We start from the raw sequence: 27080 nt of genomic DNA on the forward strand, positions 1-27080 counted from the left end.
TCGTGTTTGTACCTATCTAAGTCTGGTTGTAGCTAGTATAAATACCCCCTATGTCTATGATGTAAAACAAATTTTGATAACCTTTCATTATTTGATAATCCAAGTGATTACTGCAGCCGAGCTGTTGAGTGTTTACTCTACCCCTATTCTTCCTTGTTCTCCTAGACTTATGAAGAGATTCCTCTTGGATCCACTAGTCCGTGCCTTGCGAGTTCCAGTACGGCTGCCTCGCATTGTGTGGATTAGCTCCGGTTGTGGTTCTGCGGTCGTTCAGAGATCAAGTCAAAGTCTACACGGTTTTGGTGTCTTTCTCCCCATCGCTTGGTCACTTCCGACCTTGGTCAGGTATAAAGTAAGTTACCCACTGTTCTTCAGCAAATTTACCTTGTTATTCTGTTACCTTTATATCTAACCATCCTATTCATCAATCTACTGTCGTGAGGATCGGGCCACCCTAGTACCGAATATAATTCGGTACCTATCACAGTCCGTCCAAGAAAAACTACACATAATTGGAGAAGGTGCTCTATGTCGTGTTAATGGCCTGCAGAAAGCTTCAGCACTATTTTTAGTCCTATCACATAGTAGTACCTTCGTCCCAACCCTTGAAGGGTATTATAAGAAATTTAGAAGCCACAGGAAGGGTTGGAAAGTGGGCTGTAGAACTCAATGAGTTCACTATTGACTTCGTTCATCAATCCTCAATCCAGTATCAGGCATTGGCAGATTTCATTGCTGATTGGATGCCAGGGGCTCACAACGAATAGAGAATGAAAGATGAAGAAGTTTGGACAGTATTCTGTGATGGGTCATGAGTAACCTTCGGTGCAGGTGCACGACAGTTTTAATCTCCCCATCAAAAATAAGAACCAGTTGCGTGACCATACTTGATTTCCAGTGTACAAATAATATTGTAGAATATGAAGCAGCATTATTAGGGCTTCAGAAACTAGGGCAACGGGAGTAAGAAGGGCAATACTGAAGTCTGATTCTCAAGTAATCACAGTCCAAAAAATATCTTAGCCTCATAGTGGAAAGCTCGCCCAGAGGGTCACCAATACTGACGTGGAAATCTTAGCATGTTGCTTTGTAATAAGTGTATTCTATGAAAGCCTCATAGTGGATCCCTAGCCATTCACCTCAGAAGTGAATACGGGTTTGGCCGACCCAGGCTAGAGGGGCTACACGGCTTATGGGTAAGTTGTGCCACCTCTGTAGAGTGTAAAACTGATATATCAGCCGTGCTCACGATTATGAGCAGCCTGGACCCTCACATGTTAATTGAACTTGAAGATGAAAATAAATTGTGTTTCCCTATTGTGCTCAAGTGGTTGAGCTTCATGTTGATGATATTGTTCAAGTGGTTATATGTATATATATATATATATTGGGGGCCTGAAAGGATCACGATGCCCAAGAGGGGGGTGAATTGGGCTTTTCTAAAAATCAAAACTAATTAAAACCTAAGCAAGAGCCCAACTTCACCCAAACAACTAGCACTAAGAGAATAATACTAGAAATACAACAATGCTAAGACAATACTTCAAATACTTGCTAAACAAATACACAATGTAAAATGCTTGAATTAAGTGCGGAATGTAAAGCAAGGTTTAGAAGACTCCTCCATTTTTTCCTGAGGTATCGAAGAGTCGGCACTCTCCACTAGTCCTCGTTGGAGCACCTGCGCAAGGGTATCGCTCCCCCTTGGTCCTTGCAAGAACCAAGTGCTCACTACGAGATGATCCTTTGCCACTCCGGCGCGGTGGATCCCTCACGACCGCTTACAAACTTGAGTCAGGTCACCAACAAGATATCCACGGTGATCACCGAGCTCCCAACGCCACCAAGCCGTCTAGGTGATGCCGATCACCTAGAGTAACAATCCATTGACTTTCGCTTGACCAAGAGAAGCCTAATGCAAGTGGTGTGTGCTCTAGGTGGCTCTCACTAGCGCCAATGAGGTCCAAATGCGGGATTAAGATTCTCTAATCACCTCACTAGGCTTTTGGTGCTTGCTATGCTCTACCAATGTGCAGGAATTAATGTGGGCAGCAAGAAATTGAATATGGTGGGTGGAGGGGGTATAAATAGCCCTCACCCACCAACTAGCCGCTACAGGCAATGTTCTGCGCATGGGCGCACCGGACAGTCCGGTGCGCCACCGGTGCGCCAACGATCGACTCCAACGGCTAGTTCTGACAGCAAGCCGTTGGGCTGATGGCACACCGGACAGTGAACAGTCACTGTTCGGTGCACACCGGACAGTCTAGTGCACTGTCCGGTGCGCTGTCCGGTGCGCCACTAAAAATCCACTCGGGAACCTTGCGCTCTCGGGTTTCTGCGTGGGGAAACCCTTCCCCTGGGCCAGCCTGGTTCCACCTGGCAGAGGGTGCACCGGACAGTCCGGTGCACACAGGACAGTCCAGTGCCCCAAAGTCAGAAACCCTATTTTCTATTTTCTGCTGTTTTTCAAATCGGTTTTCGTTCTAACTTGTGAGTATGTTCTAGAGTGTCATCTAGCACTATATGTGAGTGTGAATATGCACCAACACTACACTAGAACTCTCTTGGTCAAACTACTCATCGACAACCCCTCTTTATAGTACGGCTAAAATAAAATAAAAGACCTAACTAAATCACGAGTGTCTGCAACTCCTTGACACTCGGACTACGTAGACCTTCACTTTGTGATTCGTCGCTTTAGCCATCGCTTCGAGTTCTTATCTCCGGGATTGTTTTCACTGTTGTAGTACTTCTACCTGTAATGCGACCTATCTTACCATTTGTCTCTGCAAAACACACGTTAGTCACATATAACATTACGTTGTCATTAATCAGTAAAACCAACCAGGGGCCTAGATGCTTTCAATCTCCCCCTTTTTGGTGATTGATGACAACCCTACAAGATTTGTGAGAGTAGTTTGTTTTGAAATTTCCACTTGCCGGCGACGTGGCCGAGCGGCCGTCGTCGAGGTGTACGTCGTTCGCCGTGACCGCGCCATGCCATGACCCTTTCACCACGACGTTGTTAGCCGTAATAGCTCACTAGTGACCGTCGTAGCTTCTTACCCAGTGACCGCCACAGTAGATCGCCGCGATGACTCACCCCTCTCTCTCGGCCGCAAGCGCAATTTCTTCAAATTGGGCGCCATGACTGATGGACACTATAAATAAATGCCCCAGTGAGTTCTGCTAGGTATTCACGCATCCAACGCACCAACCCTTGCCTCGAATCATCTACTAGAGCTTCCCAATTTCCCATTTCCCCCATTTCGGTTCTCCGCACTGCCGTGAGTCACCACGTTGTGGACCGCCGTTCCCAAGTCCGTTCTGATAGTAGACATGGCCCGATCTTCCGTGAGATACGATAACTTGATTGAGTGGAGATCTCGACGTTGATGATCCAAGGCTCCGAGCGAATGGTTCCTCGCAATCACTACACCACGGCTCCGTTGGTTATCACCCGTGACACACGAATGACCTCGCCATGAAGGCTTATCTCTGCAAGCGCAATCAAGAACACAAGCAAGAACAGGAAAGAAACGCAACCAAAATTGTATTGATTACGGGATGGGGTCTCACAAACCGATGACGGCGATACTGTTCGATGACAGAATTGATCTAAGCAAAACCCAAACCTAAATGTGGCGGCGGCTACTGAATAAATAGAGTATTAGGGCGTGCGTGACCCCTGGACTCGCCCCTAATGGTCTCTGACGCGATACACGGCCCAACGGCCCAACAGACGGTGTCGCAGCATCAAAATAGAATCTGAACGCTGACTTGTTTCGACGATTCCTGTTGGCTCCGGATGAATTTTAGGGTGGAACCAGTTGGGTTTGTTAGACAATCTCGTTATCTTTCCAACCATATCCAGTCCGTCGCAATCGAAGTCCGGATGCATCTTGGGCGTCCATTTTAGTGCAGACTGATCTTGGAACCCGAGATGGAGTCGCAGCTGACTCGAACTTGATCTCCTTCCTGTTGTGGACGCCCTTGCTGCTCCTCCTCAACACCTAGGCATTTCCCAAGTCTTTGCTGGTCCTCTCCAAGGTTCCTAATCCTCAAAACATCCATGGCCCCAAGCGTAAGCTCTGAAACACAATTGACTAGGGTAGAATGTACCTGGAGATTTAGTTGTCGTGCACGAGATCGTGTTATCGGTTCATTCCATTGTATGTATAGAAGTGATGTCCTCATCATCCTACTCCTCTTGAATTGGAGTCGTCCTCGACTCGATCTCATCTTCGTCACCCATATATGGCTTCAAATCTGAAATGTTAAAGGTGGAACTAACCCGAAAATCTGGAGGCAACTCAGGTGGTAATCTAGGGGGTATCTCATAGGGAAACACATCCATATACTCTTGCAAAAGGTTAGCAATAGCCGGTGGCAAAGCAATAGACGTATCATCAATGGAATAGAAAACATTTTTGCACACTAAGGCATAGCAAAGTCCAACAGAGGCATGTAACTCATCAAGATCAGATTTACTGGCTAGCAAAGTAGGAGTTTTTAACTTAATAGGTTGCTGATTTTCAGAGTTCAAAACACATTTTTGCTTAGCATTAATCTTTTTCTCATGTTCTAAGTGGACCATTTCAGTGGGAGTCATAGGAAGCAACACAATTTTCTTTCCCTTATGCATGAAAGTATATTTATTAGATCTACCATGGTGAATAGCATCAGTATCAAACTCCCAAGGACGTCCCAGTAAAAAAGAGCAAGCATCCATACTCACCACATCGAAATCAGCAAAGTCATGGTAAGAGCCAATAGAAAAATGCACCCTTGCTGTTTTTGTTACCTTGAACTTACCGCTGTTGTTAAACAATTGAATGTGATAAGGGTGGGGATGCTCTCGTGTGGTCAAGCCAAGTTTCTTGACCAACTCAACGTTCACCAAGTTGTTGCAGCTACCACCATCAATGATGGTATGTACACGACAGTCCTTGACGATGAGGAACATGTTGAAGAGGTTGTGGCGCTGTCTGTTGTCGTTGTCACTAGCCATGGCACTCAAAGCTCTTTGCACAATCAAGGCCTTATAGGTGTTCGTCGCTGTTGTACCAAGAACCTCTTCATCACCATCATAACTCTCTGCAATGTTAGCTCCAACAGTATCTTCATCTTCAACATCAGAAGCACTAACATATCCACCATCACCAGTAGCAATGTATGCCCGTTTGCTGGGGCAATCTCGCTCAATATGGCCAAGTCCCTGGCAGCGGTGGCACTTGATGTCGGAGGAGCGGCCTGTGGAAGAGGTGGTCGTAGCAGGTTTTGCTGCAACACCCGAAGGCACCAAGGACTTGCTATTGTCGTGTCCCTGTGATGCCGAAGGTGTGGTGCTGCGTGTGCCGCTAGTGGAGGAAGATGTGGACGTCCGTACGCCCGAAGAGGATGACGCCTTGGCTGGCGCCGGTGGCTGGTGTGGCGCGAAAGTGCTGCTCCTCCGCTGTTGACGACCCTGCAATTCTTTTTCTGCCAACATAGAAAGATGGAACAAGCGTTGTATAGAATGATATTCTTTATAATCAAAAATATCCTGAATCTCCTGCCTCAATCCCCCATAAAACCTAACCATTTGATCCTCCGGGTCCTCAACTACCCCACATCGTAGCATACCTTTCTGAAGCTCTTGGTAGTATTCCTGTACCGACATGTCTCCCTGATCTAAGCGTTGCAATTTTTTTCGAAGATCACGTCTATAAGAAGGGGGAACAAAGCGAGCTCGCATCTCCTCTTTTAACGCATTCCATGTTTGTGGTGCAGCACGTGTGTTAACAAGTTCATTCCACCAAATGATAGCAAAATCTCTAAATTCACTAGTGGCTTGTCTAACCCTATGCTGCTCAGGAACAAGATGGGAATTAAATTTTTGTTCTACCGTCATCTCCCAGTCAAAGTAAGCTTCAGCATCATAAGAACCCATGAACGGTGGAATAGAGAACTTAATTTTAGCAAATGGATCATGGTCTGGTTGAGGATTATGATGACGACGTCTACCATTACCTCCCATATCTTGTCTATTACGTGCGAGGCGTTGTGGCAGCGGTGCATAAACATCGTCGTCATCATCGTCGTCGTCCACAAGAGAGTGAGATGGGGCTGGAGTTGTTGGTGGGGGATGAGCCTCTAGTATGTCCATGCGTGTAACAATTTCATCAACTCGTTGATCAAGGTGCTCATAGGATGTCGTCGCAGAGTCCTGGTATTTTTTAAAATCTTCAGTCATCGCGAGCATCATCTCCTTCAATTCCATCTGAGAGACACACTCATCGTCGTTAAGCTTAGGCCCCTTGTCCTTGTCCATTTGATTCTTTGGTCCTGTCATTGTTAGCACAAAATAGAGACAAAAAGGCAACAAACAATGTGAACCCTACAACTATCTCTCAGGGTGGTGGTGGAGGTGGTGGAATACAAATTATGAAGCGTCTTACCCCGCTCTTACAACGTTCTTACGAGCACTGCAGGTGGCAAACGGTGACCAGTGTGACTATCTAACGAGCGTGGGTGTGATTGCAAAGGAGTATCTGTTCTGCTCGAGAGAAAATTGGAGCTATGGGACCGCTGACTAAATATATATATATATGTGGCACACAAGTCAGTAACAGATACCAATGCTGAATAAGTGTTCCAAGTACTCGTCCTAGTTGCTGGCCTAGAAAATGTAATAGAACAGTTGGACCAAAGCACAAGAAAGGAGGTACAAGTATCTAGTGGGAATGGCAGTTCTGTAAATAGGGCAGATTTTTCAGCACTAGTAGAAATCAAAGCGCGTTTCAAAAGGAGTACCATCAAAAGAGCTCGAAATATTCTGAATATTTTTACCACTGATCCAAAAATACAAAGGATAGAAGCACACAAAATTTCACTTGATACAGAGTTGTATTGTGGCCTAGAGAAATTCACAAAGAATCTCTAAAATTCCTGAAAACACTTAAACAATTTTTTAAATTATTTCTCGATTTTTTTTTAAATTTTTTTGACTGAACCAAAAAGGTCGTAGGACAGTTTGGGTCACCCCAGAATGGAGTCAGGAATCTGCTGTAAAAATTTGAGCTCAAACAGAGCACCGAGCGAAAAGTTATGCCCGTTTTATGGAAGGTACCTCAAGTTATGGTTTTCAAAGGCACAAATCGGCAGGAACCGAAGCGGCGGCTATGGTGCACACGGTCAGTTTTAGAGATAGGATTTGTTTTCTGGATATGGTCGGTTTAGATATAGGATCTGTTTTGTGGATATGGTTGGTTTTATAGATAGAATCTATTTTGTGGATAGGGTCGGTTGTAGAGATAGGATCTATTTTGTGGATAGGATCGATTGTAGAGATAGGATCTGTTTTGTGGATAGGGTCGGTTGTAGAGATAGGATCTGTTTTGTAGATAGAGTCGGTTTTGTAGGATGGAAGCGGATGGACACAATCAAACTGAACCAAAACAAATCTAATCCAACAACCAAACTCAACAAGAACACGAACTCAGAACTGCGGACTCTAAAACTGAATTGTGCAAAGGCTAAGGCGATGGTTTTAGGTCGGAATAAACTGATCATAATTTTTTTTGGCTTTTCGTGGACTATGGGACGAAACAAAACTAATCTAAAGGTAGAATTATACCTCCCGGGCAACCTGGAAATCTGATACCAATTGATAGTAGACGCGGTCTGATCTTCCGTGAGATACGATAACTTGATTGAGTGGAGATCTCGACGTTGATGATCCAAGGCTCCAAGCGAACGGTTCCTCGCAATCACTACACCACGGCTCCGTTGGTTATCACCCGTGACACACGAATGACCTCACCACGAAGGCTTATCCCTGCAAGCGCAATCAAGAACACAAGCAAGAACAGGAAAGAAACGCAACCAAAATTGTATTGATTACGGGATGGGGTCTCATAAACCGATGACGACAATACTGTTCGATGACAAAATTGATCTAAGCAAAACCCAAACCTAAATGTGGCGGCGGCTACTGAATAAATAGAGTATTAGGGCGTGCGTGACCCCTGGACTCGCCCCTAATGGGCTCCGACGCGATACATGGCCCAACAGACGGTGTCGCAGCACCAAAATAGAATCTGAATGCTGACTTGTTTCGACGATTCCCGTTGACTCCGGATGAATTTTAGGGTGGAACCAGTTGGGTTGGTTAGATAATCTCGTTATCTTTCCAACCATATCCAGTCCGTCGCAATCGAAGTCCGGATTTATCTTGGGCGTCCATTTTAGTGCAGACTGGTCTTGGAACCCGAGATGGAGTCGCAACTGACTCGAACTTGATCTTCTTCCTGTTGTGGACGCCCTTGCTGCTCCTCCTCAACACCTAGGCATTTCCCAAGTCCTTTTTGGTCCTCTCCAAGGTTCCTAATCCTCAAACATCCATGGCCCCAAGCGTAAGCTCTGAAACACAATTGACTAGGGTAGAATGTACCTAGAGATTTAGCTGTCGTGCACGAGATCGTGTTATCGGTCCATTCATTGTATGTATAGAAGTGATGTCCTCATCACATTCATACCCTCCTTGCCCTTGTTTCAGTGGCCTTGGGTGCTATGGATGCTTAACGGCCCACCCAATTGAACTAGACCACGTTAGATCGCCGGGAACACCTCGGGTTGTCCTCAGTTTGCGCTATCACCGTGGACAGAGAGATTTTGAGCTAGAACTTCGCAATTGTTAGAAGGATTAAGGTCACCCAAGGTGGAATTCGATGTTGATCAAGTATGAAGCTTAGCCTTTGCGTATTCCAGCTGGTACAGGCTCGGCGGAGACTTGCTCGTCGCCGTCCACCGTCGTGGACCCGGCACTGTGAAGAAATAGAAATGGAGGGGTCAAACTGCGAATGTCAAAGACACATGGGAATAGTGCGAGGATCCTTAATTAGTTATTCAAACAGTCAGGGTCCTCTGTGCAAAGCTGACACTGCGGGCGCGTTTCCCTGTTCATGGGTCGGCTCGGGCTGGTTTGAGCCCGTTACTATTCATTATTTCTCTATTTCTTTTTCTACCAGGCTTAGGGAATTTGTAGAAAATTCTAGAAAATGATAAAAATATGAGACCAATTTTACTAGACTCCTAAATTCCTCTAATATTTAATAAAAATAGTTCCAAGATTTTTAGCCCCAACCATGAATTATTTAGTATTTAAAAAGGACTAAACCTAGACTTTTAGAATTTTAGAAATTATTTGATAACTCCAAAAATCATCCAACTTTTTGGGTAGGCTTAAGTTGATCATTAGAACCCTTGGGTGAGGTTTGACATGTATTGGACATTGTTTGATCCCAAAACCTTGAAACCCTAGTTTCTTAGAATAAAATTGCCTAACCTTACTAGGGTGTTGACCTAGAAAACTCTAGTAACTTAGATGTACCGTGAAGGAAAGTTGTATTCAAGATACAACTTTATATATCTCTATTATAATTGCATATTCACAGCATCACATGAGCATTCATGTATATGTATGGTTATGTATAGAAAACAAAGAAGAAGTAAGTGTCGAAGAAGAAGAGACTGCACCACCAACTAAAACCCCACCTGCCCGGAATTGTTTTTATTTTGATATCTGTGGAACAGATCCTGACTCCCCTACAACACAAGGCAAGCCCCGGTGCATTTACCTTTTTCCATGTGATTTTAAACTATTTATCACTTGAATGATGCATTAGGTTATAGGAGTTGGGTGCTAAACCAATTGATGCATTTCCTTCCTTGGAACTGTTTACCATTCCTTAATTACATGTTTTATTAAAAAGTTTTCTGATGCTTAGTCTTGCTTTACAAAATAAAAAGGTTTGTTTTAAACCAAAGATGATGCTTCAGATGGAATGGGATATTTTCAAAAATAAAACATGATGGTGGATCCATCATGGCCATGATGGGTTCAACATCGGATAAGGTGTACCTCTGCCAGGTACCAAACTTTGGGATTTAAAATGATAAAGCTGAGACCGGGCGGGTGACTTGCACGAGAAGAGAGTCTCGGTGTAGTGTCTCCGTCTGAGTCGATTAAGGACCGTGTCGATGTAGGTCTGATGATCAAGGACCCTTTAACTGGTCACATGCCTCGTCATGGGTAGAGCTTTGCCTCGGGCAAACTAATACTAGGAAGGCCAACACGCAATGGGAGTGGAGAGATGGCGAGAGTAGCGTGTACCCTCCGAGGCAAGAGGCTGGACGGTGGTGTATCTGTGCTCTCGGTTGGCGTGAACCCAGTTTGGTCTTAAGAAACTCGGTGGCGAGTTGACATATGCAAGGGTTAAGTGCTACATATGTCGTGTGATTGGAGATCCCCAGCTAGGTATTAATCGATTCGGATCGTCGTTACTTCTTGGATATGAAGACTTGGTCACTAACTTACACATAGCAATCCAGTAAAGTAAAAGGGTGATAAAAGATGGTTAGTGCAGATCAAGTGCTTGAACTAGGTTAGAAAGAACTCTAGCTACAGGTAATGACTTAACTTGATAATAAAACTGGATTTTTAAGGATCCTCTGTTAGTAAGCATTTCTGCAAACAGAGTCTTTGAATCTTGAATAGCCTTACCTTGACTCCCTCAAGCCAGCATATCCTTGAGAGTCTTTTCTTTTGTCGGGTAAGACTTGCGAAAGTACACTCCGTACTCAGGGTTTTCGAACCCATGTTGTTGTAGGTGAGGAAACAACAAACTTTTGTTGTTTTTGTTCAAAGGTGGTAACCAAGGATGAGCCCTAGCAGTGAAGTCAGTCGCGGGAGGATGTTGGCCTCCCACTTTTAAAACAATAATCTTTTGTGCGGGAGGGTGTTTTGCCTCCCGAGTCTGTAATAATAATAATACTTTATGCACTCATAATACCCTGGTATTGTAATAATAATAATACTCTCTCTATATATTGGATGAATGTAAATTAAGTTATTGTAATTTGCTTCCGCTTATTCTTTACTCCGATGTGATGTAATATCTTCGTGACGGGTGAAGCGCTCTTGGGAGAAACGATGAAGATATAGTACCAAACTTGTCGAGTGATTATGTGCATCTACAGGGTTGTCTAAGGTCCTTAGGACAATGACAACTGTAGGTGGGCCTAATACCTTGGGAGGTTCCGTCACAAACATCTTTCCTTGGCCACGAAATGTGAATTAAGACTATGAAGAAATATATATATTGATCTCGAACTTATAGTAGACATGGTCCTAACAATAATCAATTACAAGACAAGTTTATAATCTAGGGAGCTATTATTCTGCCTTGTCCATCATGACGTACCTAGGGCAATAATTTACGTGGGTGCTTCGCTCAATGTTCCTTATCTTGGTTGGATGGTCTATGAAAAGAGACATGTCGTTGAATTGGTTAAAATTCTCCATATCAGATACACCATCAACTCCTATAGCTTGTTGTTTTCTAGGAAAAACTACATGCTTCGATTTGTTGTTGCTTTTCTTCTCATTGTTAGAAATGATCTGTTTAGCATAGAAGACCTGTACAGCACGATTAGCAAGGATCCATGGGTCATCTTTGTAACCTACCTTACTTAGATCAAGAACTCTCACACCAAATGTCTATCGTGACATGTTAGTCTTCAACCCATTGACATCTTAAAACTGAGATATTAAATGTAGCATAGTCTAGTTCCCATATGTCCTCAATAAAGCCAAAATATGTAATAGTCTCACCAGTTTCATCGTCTATGGCCTCGCATCGAACACCGCTGTTTTGTGATATGCTCCTTTTGTCCTTGGACTTGGTACAAAATGTAAATCCACTAATGTCATAGGTTTGCCATGTCGTGACCTGGCGTGATGGTCCAGATGCCACCCCCTTGATGGTTTGTTCTTCTATTGTATCTCCGTGTGGAATGTCCTTCACAATTAGCCATGTGTTGAACCGCTGCTTATGTTGCTTCATTACCCAATCATCTGTTTGACCAGGATTTTGCTCGTGAAGCTCATTGATGTGTTATTGGATAAATGGCTCCATTATCGCTAGCTGATGTAGGATGTTGTGATGTGCCTCAAGTACTGTATTGTAATCCGGTGGGATGAAGGATTTCTGTCCCATCCTACCACTTCCATACAGTCTACCCTCGTGTCGTGACGGAGGAAAACCTATTCCAACCTGGTCTTTTAGGATACTATTGCAAAATGGACCTCCGGACTCAATGGCCTCTTCGGTACAGTACCCCTCTATCATGGATGCCTCGGGACGAGCACGACTTGATACATAGTCATTCAATATTGACATGAAACGCTCATACGTCCACATTTCATGCAAGTACATAGGACCCAATGCCTCTATTTGTGCTACCAAGTGCACCACAAGGTGCACCATAATATCAAAGAACAATGGAGGGAAACACATCTCAAACTATGATATTGTCTCCACTGTGAATTCCTAAAGAGATGCCAACTCATCACGGTCAATTACCTTTTGTGAAATTCTATTAAAAAAGTAGCACAACCGTGTGATTGTTATCTTTAAAAACAAAGGATTTATAGCCGTGATGGCAATAGGTAGGAATGTAGTCAACATGACATGACAATCATGTGAGTTGTAGTTGGTGACCGTCAGGTCTTTCATTGACACAATACTCCATATGCTAGAGCAGAATCTGGATGGGACTCTCAAATTCTTGAGCCAAACACACATAACATGTTTCTCATCTACGTTAAGATTGTAGCTTGCTGCCGGGAGATGGTACTTCCCATTTTCTTGAAGAACAAGATGTAGTTCCTTTTTTATGCCTAAATTTACCAAGTCCATGCGTGAATTGAGCCCTTCTTTTGTTTTGCCCTTTATGTCTAGCAAGGTGCCAATTATGCTTTGAAACACGTTCTTCTGAACGTCCATGTTGGGGACTTGTTCTCAAATGCTATGAGTTAAGAACAAGGCAACATACAAATATTAAATGTTATTGCCCTTCGTCCTTCGAAACATTATTTCCCTTAGGATATAATGATCTTTAGACGAAGGTCATGAAGGACATACCTTCATTATCGCGGTATATGTTAATAAATGGAGAAACATATGAAATATAAGAGATAACATGAACAATTATATAACATTATCAACTCATTCCCACTTTATTATCATGGAAAAATAGAAATGATAAGGAATTACAAAAGTACCTTCGGCTTGACAGAAGGTAAAAGTACAAGAGTGATGCACGAGCAAATACAGGTCAGCATGAACAGTACGGGGGTACTGTTCACCTATTTATAGGCACAGGACACAACCTATGAGAAATTACAGTCATGCCCTTTACATTTACTATTGGCTTATGGAAAAATCTATGAGGACTGGATAGCCTTTTCCCCTTTAAGTCGGTTCCTTTTCCCGCGATTAAGCTGAAGCTCCCTTGTGCATAGCTTCGAAGCAACGGCAACCTTCGTCACGATTATGCCCTTCTTATCGTATATGTCTTTAATCCTGAATCCGAAGGTACCTGTCTATAAACCATGCTTGGAAGACATTGTTATATTACGTTTTTGAGGACCTTCAGAGGACGAAGGCCCCCAACAGTAGCCCCTCGCAGTATTAATTTGTTTAAGATTAACGAATTCAGACTACGACATGGACGAAGGCCTTAAGCCGAAGGTCTGAAAAAACACCTTCCCTTTGCTAGATTAGCAACAGTCAATGACAGACAGGACCCTCCAATTCAGGGCGTGCCGAGCGTATAAATAAGGACTTGCACCAACCATATTTGATACGCTGCTTGTGCCATTTGCTTTGTTTTCTCAATTTTATAGCTCTTGCTCACCAACGCTTGCTAGTTTCTCAAGCTTTCTAAGCTTCGGTTTGAAGGACACGTTTTCATCATTTCCAAAGAAAAGATGTCTCAAGACAAGAAGGTTGTTGCTGAGATGAAGCTAACCGAAGAGGAGAAGCTCTTTGAACAGAAGAAGGCTGTGAATCCTTATATAGCTGGGTTTTTAGAATCAATGGCAAAATCAAATACAGAGAAGATTACGAAAGAGATATTGGAGGGCATGTCTGAAGATACTGGTGATAGTGACAACTATGATGCAGAAAGTGGGGGTGAAGATTCCGGAGATCGACCGTGGAGGCCAAGCCATACAATTTTCGGAAAGTCGACCATCAAGCAAAGTCACCTTGAGAGCATGGGGGGAGGTACTTTTGAGATATATCTATTGTGAGGGCTGGTGAAGATAATAACACTCCTGCGCCTGAGGAGAATGAAGTTGTGATCTTCCGAAGCTTCTTTAAAGCTGGGCTTCGGTTCCCACTGAGCAGGTTTGTAGTTGAAGTGTTGAAAACCTTCCAAATTTTCCTTCATCAACTGACCCCCAAAGCCATATTGAGGATGGGAGTCTTCGTCTGGGCAGCAAGGAGCCAAGGTATAGACCCAAGCGCAAAATGCTTCTGCAGCATGCACGAACTTATGTATGAAACAAAGGCCATAGGAAAAGAACAATATCACAACAACTTCGGTTGTTATGAATTTATCACCCGTCCCAACTCAAGCTACCCAGTGCCAACATTTCGGAAAAGATGGCCAGGAAATTGGATGGAGGAATGGTTTTATGTGAAGAACGACTTGGTAGCAAGGGAGGATGTTAAGGAGGTTATTATGCGTCCCATTTGGTCCCGCTTCGGCCTCTGAAGGCCGAAGGTTGAGATTGACGAAGCCGCCGAAGCATGCCAGAAGGCATTTGGTACTGTCTGCTTTTTCATTGGTACAAGCGATTTAATCCAAGAGCATATAGCCTTCAGAGTATGGCCACTTGTAGAGAACTGGGACATGCCGAAGGAAACTGTTGCCGAATCCAGCGAAGGTGAGCTGGTTCGGCTGAAGTACACCTTCAGATATGGGGATAAATTCGACGAACCAAACGATGACTGGTTAAAATGCATCAAAGTGACAAGTGATGAACTTCTTGGATCATATTCCAAGGCAAAAGATAATGCATTGTCCACAGCCTTCGGAGGTCGAGGAAAAAAGAGATTGAACAGAGTTTTGACGCTATTGGCTTCATATATCCCGACTAGCGTTACTCGCTATGGGGGCAAGGGAAGAAAAGGAAAGCCACTGCTGTGGCCGCCTTGGCCGAACCTATGCCGAAGGCTACAAGCAAAAAGATGAAGGTCCTTACCCACCGGCCACGCTATATTGAACCGGCCGTGGTGCCTGAGTTTGGCGGGGAGACTTCTTCAGCCACTGAACCAAAAGAGCCCAATCCTCCTACGCAGAAGGCTGAAGAGCCGGCTATAATGCCGAAGGTACCCTCAGCTGAGCTAGCTGAGTCAAAGACTGATAAAAATAAGGCTGAAGAGCCAATAATTGAGGGAACAAAAATGTTAGAAATTTTAAGCCCTTCGTCAGAAGTAACAGTGGCGAAGGCACAAAAAAGTTCTGCCGCAACTCCTAAGAGGAGAAGGATGGCAAATGTACAAGATGTGCTAGAAACAGTAAAGACTTTGAACTCGACTCCTTCAAAGAAATTTGTCGAAGCCTCGAAGGCGCAAACTGAAGTTGAAACAGAGCAGGCCGAAATTGAAGCTGCAGTAATCCAAGCCGGTACCAAAGCTGGGCCTTTGGAGCTCGCTGAGATAAAGCCTGCGGAAATTGAAGAAAAGGCAACGGAGGAAAAAACCACAGAGCAAATTTCGCCTGAAAAGGTTGCTACTCCTACTCCCGAAGCTTTGAAAGAGAGCATTGATTACATCATCCGCCATGCTTCGGGAAAGGTACTTTCTAAGAAAGAAGAACGAGAAGCTCAGCATTATGCCCAAAAACTGAAATACCCGAAGGGGGCATTAGTGTTTAATGGCAACGGGGAAGAAGACTTTTTGTACTGTCTCCCGGATAACAAAGAGATATCCGTCAGCCGGGAGATAGGAAGAAGCTTCGGATTTTCGAAGCTAGAAGATGGCCTCTCAGTATTGTCAAAGCATGAATTGGCTGACAGTTTAGCATATAATAGCATAAAGGAATGAAAATCAATTTTGTATTTGAAAACGAAATACTTCATTTGTTTATACTTAATTCTGTACTCCTCTTGCAGGGCTTGATCCTTAGCAATGCCCTCAGAGCACAGAAAAACATCGAAGATGAAGGGTGTACAATGGCTCTGAACAACCTTCGTTCAGAAGTGATTGAACTAAGGAACAAAGGCCTTGAAAAAGAGAAAATATTAATTTCATTGGTAAACAAAATAAAAGAAGACAAATCTAGTTCCAAAGCTCAAGCTGAGGCCCAAAAGAGTGAAATTGAAGACCTTCGGAGACAATTAGCTGAGGCCAAAGAAAAATGCGCTGTTGCTGAAGCTAATCGAGATGCCAGCGAATATTGGAACAATTATTTAGAAAAGACAGTTGCAGAGATTCGCGCGTCCAAGGAAAGATGTTTTGAAAAATCTGTGGGGTGCGTGAAAAAGATGAAGACTAGCTTCGCCAATGTGGGCGCCTATTCAAACGAAGACAACTTCATACGAGGCGACCCCGAGGGTGTTATCGAGTGGATCAGCGGAGAAGCCGAAGCTTTTGAGGAAATTTTAAGTGATCGTGGGGATGTCTGTGCATTCTCTGGTGCAAGAGGAGTTTCAGCTATCTTGGAGAAGGCGGGCTGCAATCATGTTAAAACCTTGGCTCAGGCCGAAGCTGCCTTCTCCGCGGATGACACAAATGATCCCTCGGCCGAAGCAAGTTTATTGGGCAGCAAATTTTTTACTGATATTTGGGAAAATGGCGGCCGAGAAATGGCTCATGAAATAATGAAGAAGAGCGAAAAAGATATTCATGACTCTCGAGAAGCAGTGAAAAAAGCTGAAAAAGCTGCAGAACTCGAGAGACGGATAGGTATCGTTTAATGGCTTTTAGCTTCGTTGTTTGTTTTCGTGGCTTCGAACAGATTGTTTTTTTCTATCGCAGCTGAATTGCCTCCTCCACCGAAGCCGTTCGACCCCTGGCCGATCCGGAGACAAAGAAAGCAATAGAAATTATCAACATAGCCGAATCTATCGTTGACGAAGTCGTCAACAAATTGCTTAACGAAGCTGCGGAGAAGGTTCTGAAGGAAGAGTAGTAGTTATTGTAAAAACGTTCTTAGATGATTAATGTAACGTTTATTGAACTAAGACTGTAACATTTGATGTGTATAGTTTTGAATTTAACATGTAAACTATTTTGCAATGCACTTCTTTGCGATGCATGAAACTTTTATATACATACCGTTTTTGAGCCTTCGGCGAAAAAACACCTTCCCTTCTTTTCATGCTTCATAAAGAAGAATTTTTATGCCTCGTAAGAATATCCACACTTCGTGAAGAATATCCAAATTTCGTAAAAACACCAATGCTTCGTAAACAATAGATCCCTTCTTCCACATCAGAACTGATGAAGCTGTAATTCTCAGCTTACTTTGTGCCTTAGCACCTTTTCATTTTTGTAAAGCATTCTCCGAAGATCGGCTTCGTTTCCCATTCATTGTCATTGATGTGATACGATGTATGATGTGATGCTATGTGATATGATGCGATGATATCATGCAGAGAATGATGCTAATGCCGAAGACACATACCCACGCTGAAACACAATCTCTGCGTCCCCTTAGGAACGATCAAAATCTCTTTGCCGTTTATTTTTCGGCTTCACCGCTTATTTTTTTGGTGTAAGTTCTGCATCCCCTTAGGAACGTCTTTTGAACTTCTTCACCTTCTATTTCGGTGGTATTCGCGTTGACTTTTTGCGCTTCGCCTTATATTTCGGCGGTATTTGGCTCTGCATTCCCTTTGGAACGACTTTTGAGCAGAAAACTTACACTGCGCTCCCTTAGGAACGACTTTTTGTAGCTTCGGCAAACTTACGCTGCGCTCCTTAGGAACGACTTTTTGTAGCTTTGGTGAAACTTGCAATGCGATTTTTAGCTCTGCATTCCCTTGAACGTCTTTTGAGCTTCAGCGATTTTTGAGCTTCATGAGCCTGTGGAGAAGATATATTTCACTCTGACAGTTACGAAGCTATTACAAGAAACTAAAACTAGGTTTACATTGATTGTTCCTTATTAAAAACAAAATGACAATGAACATAAAAATGTTTCAGAGGTAGGATATCTCTCAATAGATGTGTTTTGATTCTAGCACAGTACTGTTGACTGTGCGAGCTTCGGATTCCTCCCTGAATTCCCATTGCTGTTGAGAGTGCTGACGCCCTTCTGGCTGCTGGCTTCGGGAATAGGTCAGTTGTAGTGGTGGCGGAGGCGAGAGTTGTGGCCAGGAGGCCTGTGAATGGCTAGCCGAAGCGACAGAAGCTATAGGATGATTGTTCACATACTCTGGTATGTAAGGAGAGTGACACGAAGCAGTGTGTAGGACCTACTTCGGCTGGTTCTGTCGAGCTTCGGCTTCTGCTATTTCCTTTTGCTTCTAAATGGTGACATGGCACATTCTTGCAATGGCCCTTGTCCTCACCACAGAATATGCAATAAATCTTTCTAGGCTGATCCCCAAACCTTCCTCCGAAGCCCCTAGCGCCTCTGCCCCTTGGAGCTGGTGGCCTGAAGGAGCTTTGTTGTTGCCCCGAAGACTGTGAGGTATATTGTGACCTCTGAGACTGACTTCCTTTGGCATCACTTTGAGTGGAGTTGTGGATTGACCTGACGTGCCTCGGATCGACTCTTCCTCTGAAGCCCCTGGTCATTTCAGAGAATCTGTAAGCTTCCTCCCTTCTTTGGCGGAAGTCGTTGTCAGCTCGGATGTACTCATCCATCTTCTGAAGCAGCTTCTCCAGAGTTTGCGGGGGCTTCCTTATGAAGTACTGAGCCATAGGTCCTAGCCAAAGGCCCTTAATCATGGCCTCAATGACAATCTCATTGGGCACTATAGGCGCTTGTGCCCTTAGTCACAAGAACCTTCGTACATAGGCCTGAAGGTATTCTTCGTGGACTTGCGTACATTGGAACAGAGCCTGAGCTGTGACCAGCTTCGTTTGAAAGCCTTGGAAGCTGGTAACCAACATGTCCTTAAGCTTCTGCCATGACGTAATAATTCCTGGCTAAAGAGAAGAATACCATGCCAAGGGAGAAGCATCATCAAAAGTAAAGGCATCATGATTAAAATCATCATACCATGCATCCTCGTTGAATAGGCCTTCTTGACGAAGCTCCCTGTGTTGGGGCCTTCGATCTTGTTCATCTTGGACAAGATGACGCACTTCTTCAGTGGCTTCATCGATCTTCCTTTGAAGATCAGCCAACCGCGCCATCTTCTCCTTCTTCCTTTGTACTTGCTGATGGATTATCTCCATATCTCTGATCTCTTGGTCCAACTCCTCTTCCTGGAGTGTTGGACTGGTAGCTTTCCTCTTCTGGCTTCGAGCCTCTCGAAGACAAAGAGTTTCTTGGTTTGGGTCCAGCGGCTGCAGTGCAGCGGTTCCTGGTGCTGAAGCTTTCTTCGGCGGCATGACGAAGGTCAGTGCTTGCCGAAGGTGGTCGAAAAGGGTTCACCGGAGGTGGGCGCCAATGTTGGGGACTTGTTCTCAAATGCTATGATTTAAGAACAAGGCAACACAGAAATATTAAATGTTATTGCCCTTCGTCCTTCGAAACATTATTTCCCATAGGATATAATGATCTTCAGACGAAGGTCATGAAGGACATACCTTCATTATCGCAGTATATGTTAATAAAAGGAGAAACATATGAAATATAAGAGATAACATGAACAATTATATAACATTATCAACTCATTCCCACTTTATTATCATGGAAAAATAGAAATGATAAGGAATTACCAAAGTACCTTCGGCTTGACAGAAGGTAAAAGTACAAGAGTGACGCACGAGCAAATACAGGTCAGTGTGAATAGTACGGGGGTATTGTTCACCTATTTATAGGCACAGGATACAGCCTATGAGAAATTACAGTCATGCCCTTTACATTTACTATTGGCTTATGGAAAAATCTAAGAGGACTGGATAGCCTTTTCCCCTTTAAGTCGGTTCCTTTTCCCGCGATTGAGCCAAAGCTCCCTTGTGCATAGCTTCGAAGCAACGACAACCTTCGTCACGATCATGCCCTTCTTATCGTATATGTCTTTAATCCTGAATCCGAAGGTACCTGTCTATAAACCATGCTTGGAAGACATTGTTAAATTACGTTTTTGAGGACCTTCGGAGGATGAAGGCCCCCAACAGTCCATACCATCGATCGCATGCCGCACATCTAACTCTTTCCAGTAAGGCAAGTACTTGAAGAAAATAGACTTCTTTTTGAATATAGCCCCCAAAGCTGGTTGGGCATCCTTCATTGTTTTCGTGTCTTTTGTCTTCTTCCCGAAAACAAAGTTGATATTCCTGACTATTTCAAAAACTCTATGACCTCTATTGTTACCCGATGGAGGAGTAGAATGTAGTTCACCATTATTGTCAAAGTACTTATCCATCTTTCGCATGCGGTACCTGTGTCCTTCCAATAAAAAGCGTTTGTGCCTCATGTACACTATCTTCTTAGATGCAGTAAGGGACACGTAAGCAATTCCATCAATACATACTGTGCAACCAACCTTTCCCTTAAACTGGCCTCATAATGTGAAGAGAGCAGGGTAATCGTTGATCGTAACAAAAATAATTGCTCTTAGTGTGAACGAATCTTTATGATACTCATCCAACATTTGAGCACTTGTTTCCCACAATATTTCCATATCCTCCATTAAGGGCTTCAAAATACATACATGTTAACTCCAGGTTGTGTAGGTCCAGAAATAAGAATGGTTAGCAAAATGTACTTCCGTTTCTGCATCAACCATGGAGGAAGGTTTTATATGGTGAGGATCATCGGCCATGTGCCATGCTTGCTGCTCCTCTCAGCAAATGGATTCATTCCATCAGTACTCAGTGCGAGCCTAACATTTCTTGGTTCATCGGCAAAGTCTCGTTGGTTGTCATTGAAATCTTGCCACCGCTTCCCATCGGCTGGATGTCAAAGCTTCCCATCGTTTTTGTGGTCATCAGAAGCATGACAGCTCATAAGTTTGGCATCCTCAAGGTTAGCGAACAAACACCTCAATTGATCGACGATGGGGAGGTACCACATCATCAAAGCAGGAATCTTTTTGAGCGCATAATAGTCTACTTCTTCTTTATCTTTTCTCGTGGATTTTGAAGTCTTCTTTGGGGATTTCTTTCGCTTCTTCCCTTCAGACACGGATGCAACACACTCTTCCTCTCGATAGTCTTTATTCGTCTTGTACCTACTTGCATTGCACTTTGGGCAGCTCTTCAAGTCTTTATAATCATTGCCTCGATAAAGGATACAATGATTTCTACACGCGTGGATCTTCTCCACATCCATAGCGAGCGGACTGATTAGTTTCTTTGCATAGTACGTGTTAGCAGGCACTTTGTTCTCCTTTGGAAGCATGTCTGCGATGATACTCAAGAACGCATCAAAGCCAGCATCAGACATACCATATCTAGCTTTTAACATCAGCAGTTTTAACACAGACCGGAGCGTCGTGAACTCTTTGGTACAACCCTTAGACTCATCATACAAAGGCTCTTCTGCTGCCTTCTTCAGGGACTCCATACCTTTCTTGAAGAACATCGATGGATCCGTATGACGATGCAACATTTCCTCTAACAACTTTGCATCTTCCTCATCCATAACATTTGGCAGAACATGAGTTCTATCATGTTCATTTCCTCCACATTAACCATGATCAGTAACATTTGTCACTACATGTTCACTCTGTAGAAGAGGTTGGTGTGTCCCGTGAACAAACTGAAATTTGTCGTCCTCAGGGTTTCCAGTCGTATAAGGCGCGCTACCCTCTCCATGCTTTGTCCAAACTGTGTAATCCTTCACAAATCCTCGGCATACCAGATGAGATATGATTTGGTTTGTTTCATCAAATACAACAACATTTTTGCAATCCATGCATGGACAATATATGTGCTTTGTCTTTGTTCTCCAAGCATGTTTCGTTGCGACATCAATAAACCTATGGACCTCAGAAATGTATGACGGATCTAGCCTTGATAAGTTATACATCTAGGATGTCCTCTCCATCACTACCTATAAAAAGTAATATAAAACACACAAGAACACAAATTGGCAAGAGAAAAAACTAACATTTCCTATCAACTAAGGAACGAAACCTACCACTTGTATTTTGTGAAATATATCTGGCATTCCAATAAAAGTTGGCAAGATAAACATAAGCCAAACTTAATTTCCTAGCAAATAAAAATCTTAATACCCAATTAACATATCTCTAACAAAAATTGGCACTTCAAACATAATTAATAAACCAACCTCATAACAACTAAACTTAATACCCAATTAACATATCTATAAAAATAATTTGCAATTCAAACATAATTATAAACCAATTACCTCATAACAACTAATAAATTAAAAATAACCTGTAATTACCAAACATTTCTCCCTCTATCCCAAACATGGTGAAACCCTAGATACGAAACGTGGCTACACTACATCTCTCACATGGTAAAAGCCTAGATCCAAAATTTGGGTAAAATGAGAAATAATATGAACAAAAATTGACAAAGAAACATAAAACCAACCTTTCTTAGCAACCTTCCTCAAAAAAATGAAGATCAAACCTCCCCCCTTGTATTTTATGTAATCTAGACCTCCAAAATTGCCTCCAAAGGAAGTTGGCTGCGAGATTCCTGACGGGGGAGAAAGGGGCATTTATAATACAAAGTTCACAGGCAGGTTGCTTAAGAAACCGCCAGTGAAAATATCACTGGCGGTTGTCTTAAGGAACCACCAGTAGAAATGTTCTTTCCACTGGCGGCTCTCTTAACTCAGCCACTAGTGGAAACCATTTCATGTTGATCAATTGTGTCTTTTCAACTGTCCTTGTAGAATTGAAACGACAATTATCCTCGCCGAACACGAAGCGGCGACTTTGAACGACTCTTTGCTCCTCGAAGTTCGCGTAAATGTCAATCCAGTTCTCGATTTTTATCTATTTAAATGCTCATCGTCCACATTTCCACTATTCATCGCCTACAAACTCAGAAAAAACTATCTTGCTTCAGCTTTTCACCCATGGTGACATCACCGAGTGATTCCTCTGCTTCTTTTGTCTCCCATTCCTCTAGCCGTGAACCAACCCTAGAGTGGGATCCTATACCGGCATATGAGAAACAGGCCCATTTGCACTGAGATGGATGGGACTTTGAGGTTGAATTAGAATATGACGGTGACCTCACTGATGGGGACGACCTCCAGTTCCTCGTTGACGGGGAACTAGACTCCGACACTAGCACGGACTGGTCTTGGACGTACGATGGAGAATCGTTGGATGTGGAGTCCTTCGACAACAATGATGACCCGATGTCTGGACATTGGATGGGCATCGGCTCCTCAGATGACGATGACGAGAATGACAACGGCAGCAGTGACTACGGCAGCAGTGACGAGGACAACGACGGCAGTGGCAACGATGACAGCGATGATGATGGCGGGGCCTGCCAATGCAATGAGATGCCTCCTGTAACACCCAAGGTGTTACCGTATGCTTAACGGCGAATATGGACGACCGTCCAAAATAGTTCGTGAAGCTCGGACTTTAGTGACCTTCAAAAATGCCGAGTCTGGTGCTGTTTAGATTGGTTATGAGCATGAATGCGACTTCGGAAAAATAGCTCGAGTTTGGTGTTGTATTCATTTCCATAATCTAAATAGTTAAAAGGTTTTTTATGAACTTTTGGATTACCTAATCTTGTTTGCTGGCGAATTTGGAAATGTTCGGATCACGCTCGTAAGTGAAAATGAAAATCAGAAAACTTCTGATTTTATGTAAAATTTGGAGCCCCGTGTTATCCAAACAGAACGATGCGCCAGCTGATTAAGTGAATCGTTCCTCTTAGCAAGTTATCTTTGGCGTCAAATCAACTAATCGATAGCTGGTAAGGATCGTAAAAATTAGACGGGACTAAATACAGTCTAAAAATACCGAAGTCAATATTATTTTGGTTCGGTCCATTTGTTTCTCGCCTCGATCTAAATCTTGCAAAGTGAATTAACGGTACAGATTCATCTGACTTCAGGGTATTCGCCAAATCAAATTGTGTCCAAATATTGTTATCGATCTGGTTGATTCGATCCATTACCCATCGCTAAAAATCTCAATTCCAAATATCTGCAATTTTCATTAAAAAAAGAGAAAATGGAAAAAAAAGTCCAAAAAAACCTCCAACCCCTATCCCCTGCCGCCGTTGGCTGGAGATTTTTTTTCTCTCTCCCACCGTTTACCGCTGTCTCTCCGATTTTCTTTATCAACCGCCGCCCAGCCTCTATCCACTCCGTTGCTTCTCTATTGGGCGGCGCGCCGTGCTTAACTTTCATCCGTGTGTCGTCTTCCAAGTAGCGTGCAGCCGCGCTCCTCTATCTCCCATCGCACGCGCCTGCCCCCTGGCCGGTGTTCGGCTCCCACCTCGTCTTTGGTGCTCACCTAGCCCAGCGGCCCCTCCTCTCTCTCCCTCAGCTTGCCTCCCTCGAGCTCGCCGCGGTGCCCCTCTCCCTGCTTGCGCGTGCAGCTGTGCCCTCTGCTCGGATTTCACTTGGTCGCGCCCCATGGTGATTGAGGTCACCGAGTCCTCTCCCTGCTCGCCCCCTGCTTTTCTCTCTACTCCTCCATCCAAGGCGCGGCACTCCCTTTGGTCGCGCGCGTCCTCGCTTGCCATGGCCGCCGCAGCCCAGCTCGGCCGCTCCTTCTGTTCCCTGGCGCGCTCGCCCATGTCGCACGCTCTCTCTCCAACGCTCACCCCTAGCTCGACCCTGCTCCCTTGGCTGTGCTCAGCTCCAGCTTCGTGCCTTGTCCCTGGCTGCGCGCGCGTGCTCGCTGGTCATTCATGCGCGCGCTCCACCTCGTCCATGGCGTCGCGGCCTTCCTGCTCGCGGTCTCTACGTGTGTCTTCCTCATCATCTCGACACCGGAACTCCATCCTGTCTGTATGTGTGTGGAAGAACGGAGTCGATGAAGAAGAAAGTGAAGCCCGTGTGGTTCTTGCGTTCGTTTAGTGTGGAATGGAGTTGTGGATATTGGGGAAGAAATTCCGAGAAATTAGTGGACGATGATGGTGATGTTCGTGCGACACTCGTTAGATGCTCGACAAAAAGCCCAAATCGGGAGTGGCTGCTTAGTCTTCTTCGTCGAATGGGAATCGTCGTGCTGACACACCGATGTCGTCGATCACCATCCTCGTCTATGCCAAATTCCAAGCCGTGAAAACACTCTTGTGCTGGCCACGCGTCACCATCTCGACAAAATGATTCCTATGGGTATCTGGTCAAGAATAGAAATTGTGTGCATCACTCGCCAGATGTGTGTGGTCAAGGGCGTCAAGAGAAAACCATCGTCGTTTTTCCGACTATCGTGTTGGATTGGTCAGGGTAAGCCAATTTGTTATTCGTGTTAGTGGATTTATAAATGGTCTGACTAGGTATATTAATCATGATGATTCTGCGGTGAGTCAGATTGCTATTTCTATTATTAGTTCGATGAAGTTAAGTATGTATAAATTGGTTGTCATTTGCGACGAATGGTCAAGTTAGTAATGTAAAGGGCAGTGTAAGTATTTCTATCGTCTAGCCAGTAAACGTTAGTGATGCTTATATATATCACGATTTATGTATGATTGATTTGTGTTGATATCGTGTTTAGCTGATATGAGGTGTATAATAGTTTAGAGTAGTAATTCTACGTCATTTAAAATGCTACTGTCGGTTATTTTAAGTTATAGGTATATAGGGTTTACTTGTGAAATTTGTAATGCCTTGTGATTAAATATTTAATCCTCTTTAGTATAGCAATAATTATTTATGTGCTATTCCTTGGTATTCATACATGTGCATAATGCATCTCATTAGGTGCGCTAGTTGATCGCGTGATGCGGAAGACGACCCGAGTCGACCCCAAGATAATGCAGAGATTGGACATCTCCGCAAGACGACGTCGTCAGTCGGACCAACCTGAAGATGGATAATCTGAATGAGTGCCAACACAAAAGGCTGGTCGCCAAGTGGACGTCGTCTAACAACACTAACCTAGTGTTATTCCAAGCAAGCCCCGGTGCATTTGCCACCTCCTTGTTGTTTTAAAATCTTTATCACCTTGTTTGATGCATTAGGTGATAGGAGTTGTGTGCTAAACAATTGATGCATTTCCTTCCTTGGAAAATTGAATACCCTTCCTTGATACCCTTTTATGAAAAGGATTTTTATGATGCTTAGCTTTGCTTTATAAAAACAAAATGATTTGTTTTAAAACAAAAGGTGATGCTTCACAGTGGATGGGAATTTTTACAAAGAAAAGACTTATGATGGTGGATCCATCACGGCCATGATGGGTTCAACATCGAAAAAGATGTACCTCTGCCAAGTACCAAACTTTGGGTTTTAAATAATAAAGCTGAGACTGGGCGAGTGACTTGCACGAGAAGGAAGTCTCGGTGTAGTGTCTCCGTCTAAGTCGCTTAAGGACTGTGCTGATGTGGGCCTGATGTCCGAGGACCCTTTAATTGGTCACATGCCTCGTCATGGGTAAGTTTTGCCTCAGGCAGACAAATACTAGAAAGGCCAACACGCAATGGGAGTGGAGAGATGGCGAGAGTAGCGTGTACCCTCCATGGCAAGAGGCTGGACGGTGGTGTATCTGTGCTCTCGGTTGGCGTGAACCCGGTCTGGTCTTGAGAAACCCGGTGGCGAGTTGACATATGCAAGGGTTAAGTGCTACATATGTCATGTGGTTGGAGATCCCCAGCTGGGTATTAATCGATTCGGATCGCCGTTACTTGGTCACTGACTTACACGTAGCAATCCAGTGAACTAAAGGGATGATAAAAAGATGGCTAGTGTAGGCCAATTGCTTGAATGTAACACCCTGATTTTGGGGGTATAAAATTTCTTTTTAATTATCACCCAAAATCATGTGTTACTCTTCTTTTTCTCACTCTAGGCTTTCTCTCTCTCTAGATTCTTTCTCCCTTTTTCCTTTTGATTAGAAATAGCTTAAACTAGTGGAGGTTAATTATTTATTTTTGTCAAAATCTTATGAGTCATGACATGTTGCATCATGTTGAGCTTAAAATATTCTTTGAAGT

This window comes from Zea mays, chromosome 4 (genome assembly GCF_902167145.1).
Source record: "Zea mays cultivar B73 chromosome 4, Zm-B73-REFERENCE-NAM-5.0, whole genome shotgun sequence".
NCBI classification, from domain to species: domain Eukaryota; kingdom Viridiplantae; phylum Streptophyta; class Magnoliopsida; order Poales; family Poaceae; genus Zea; species Zea mays.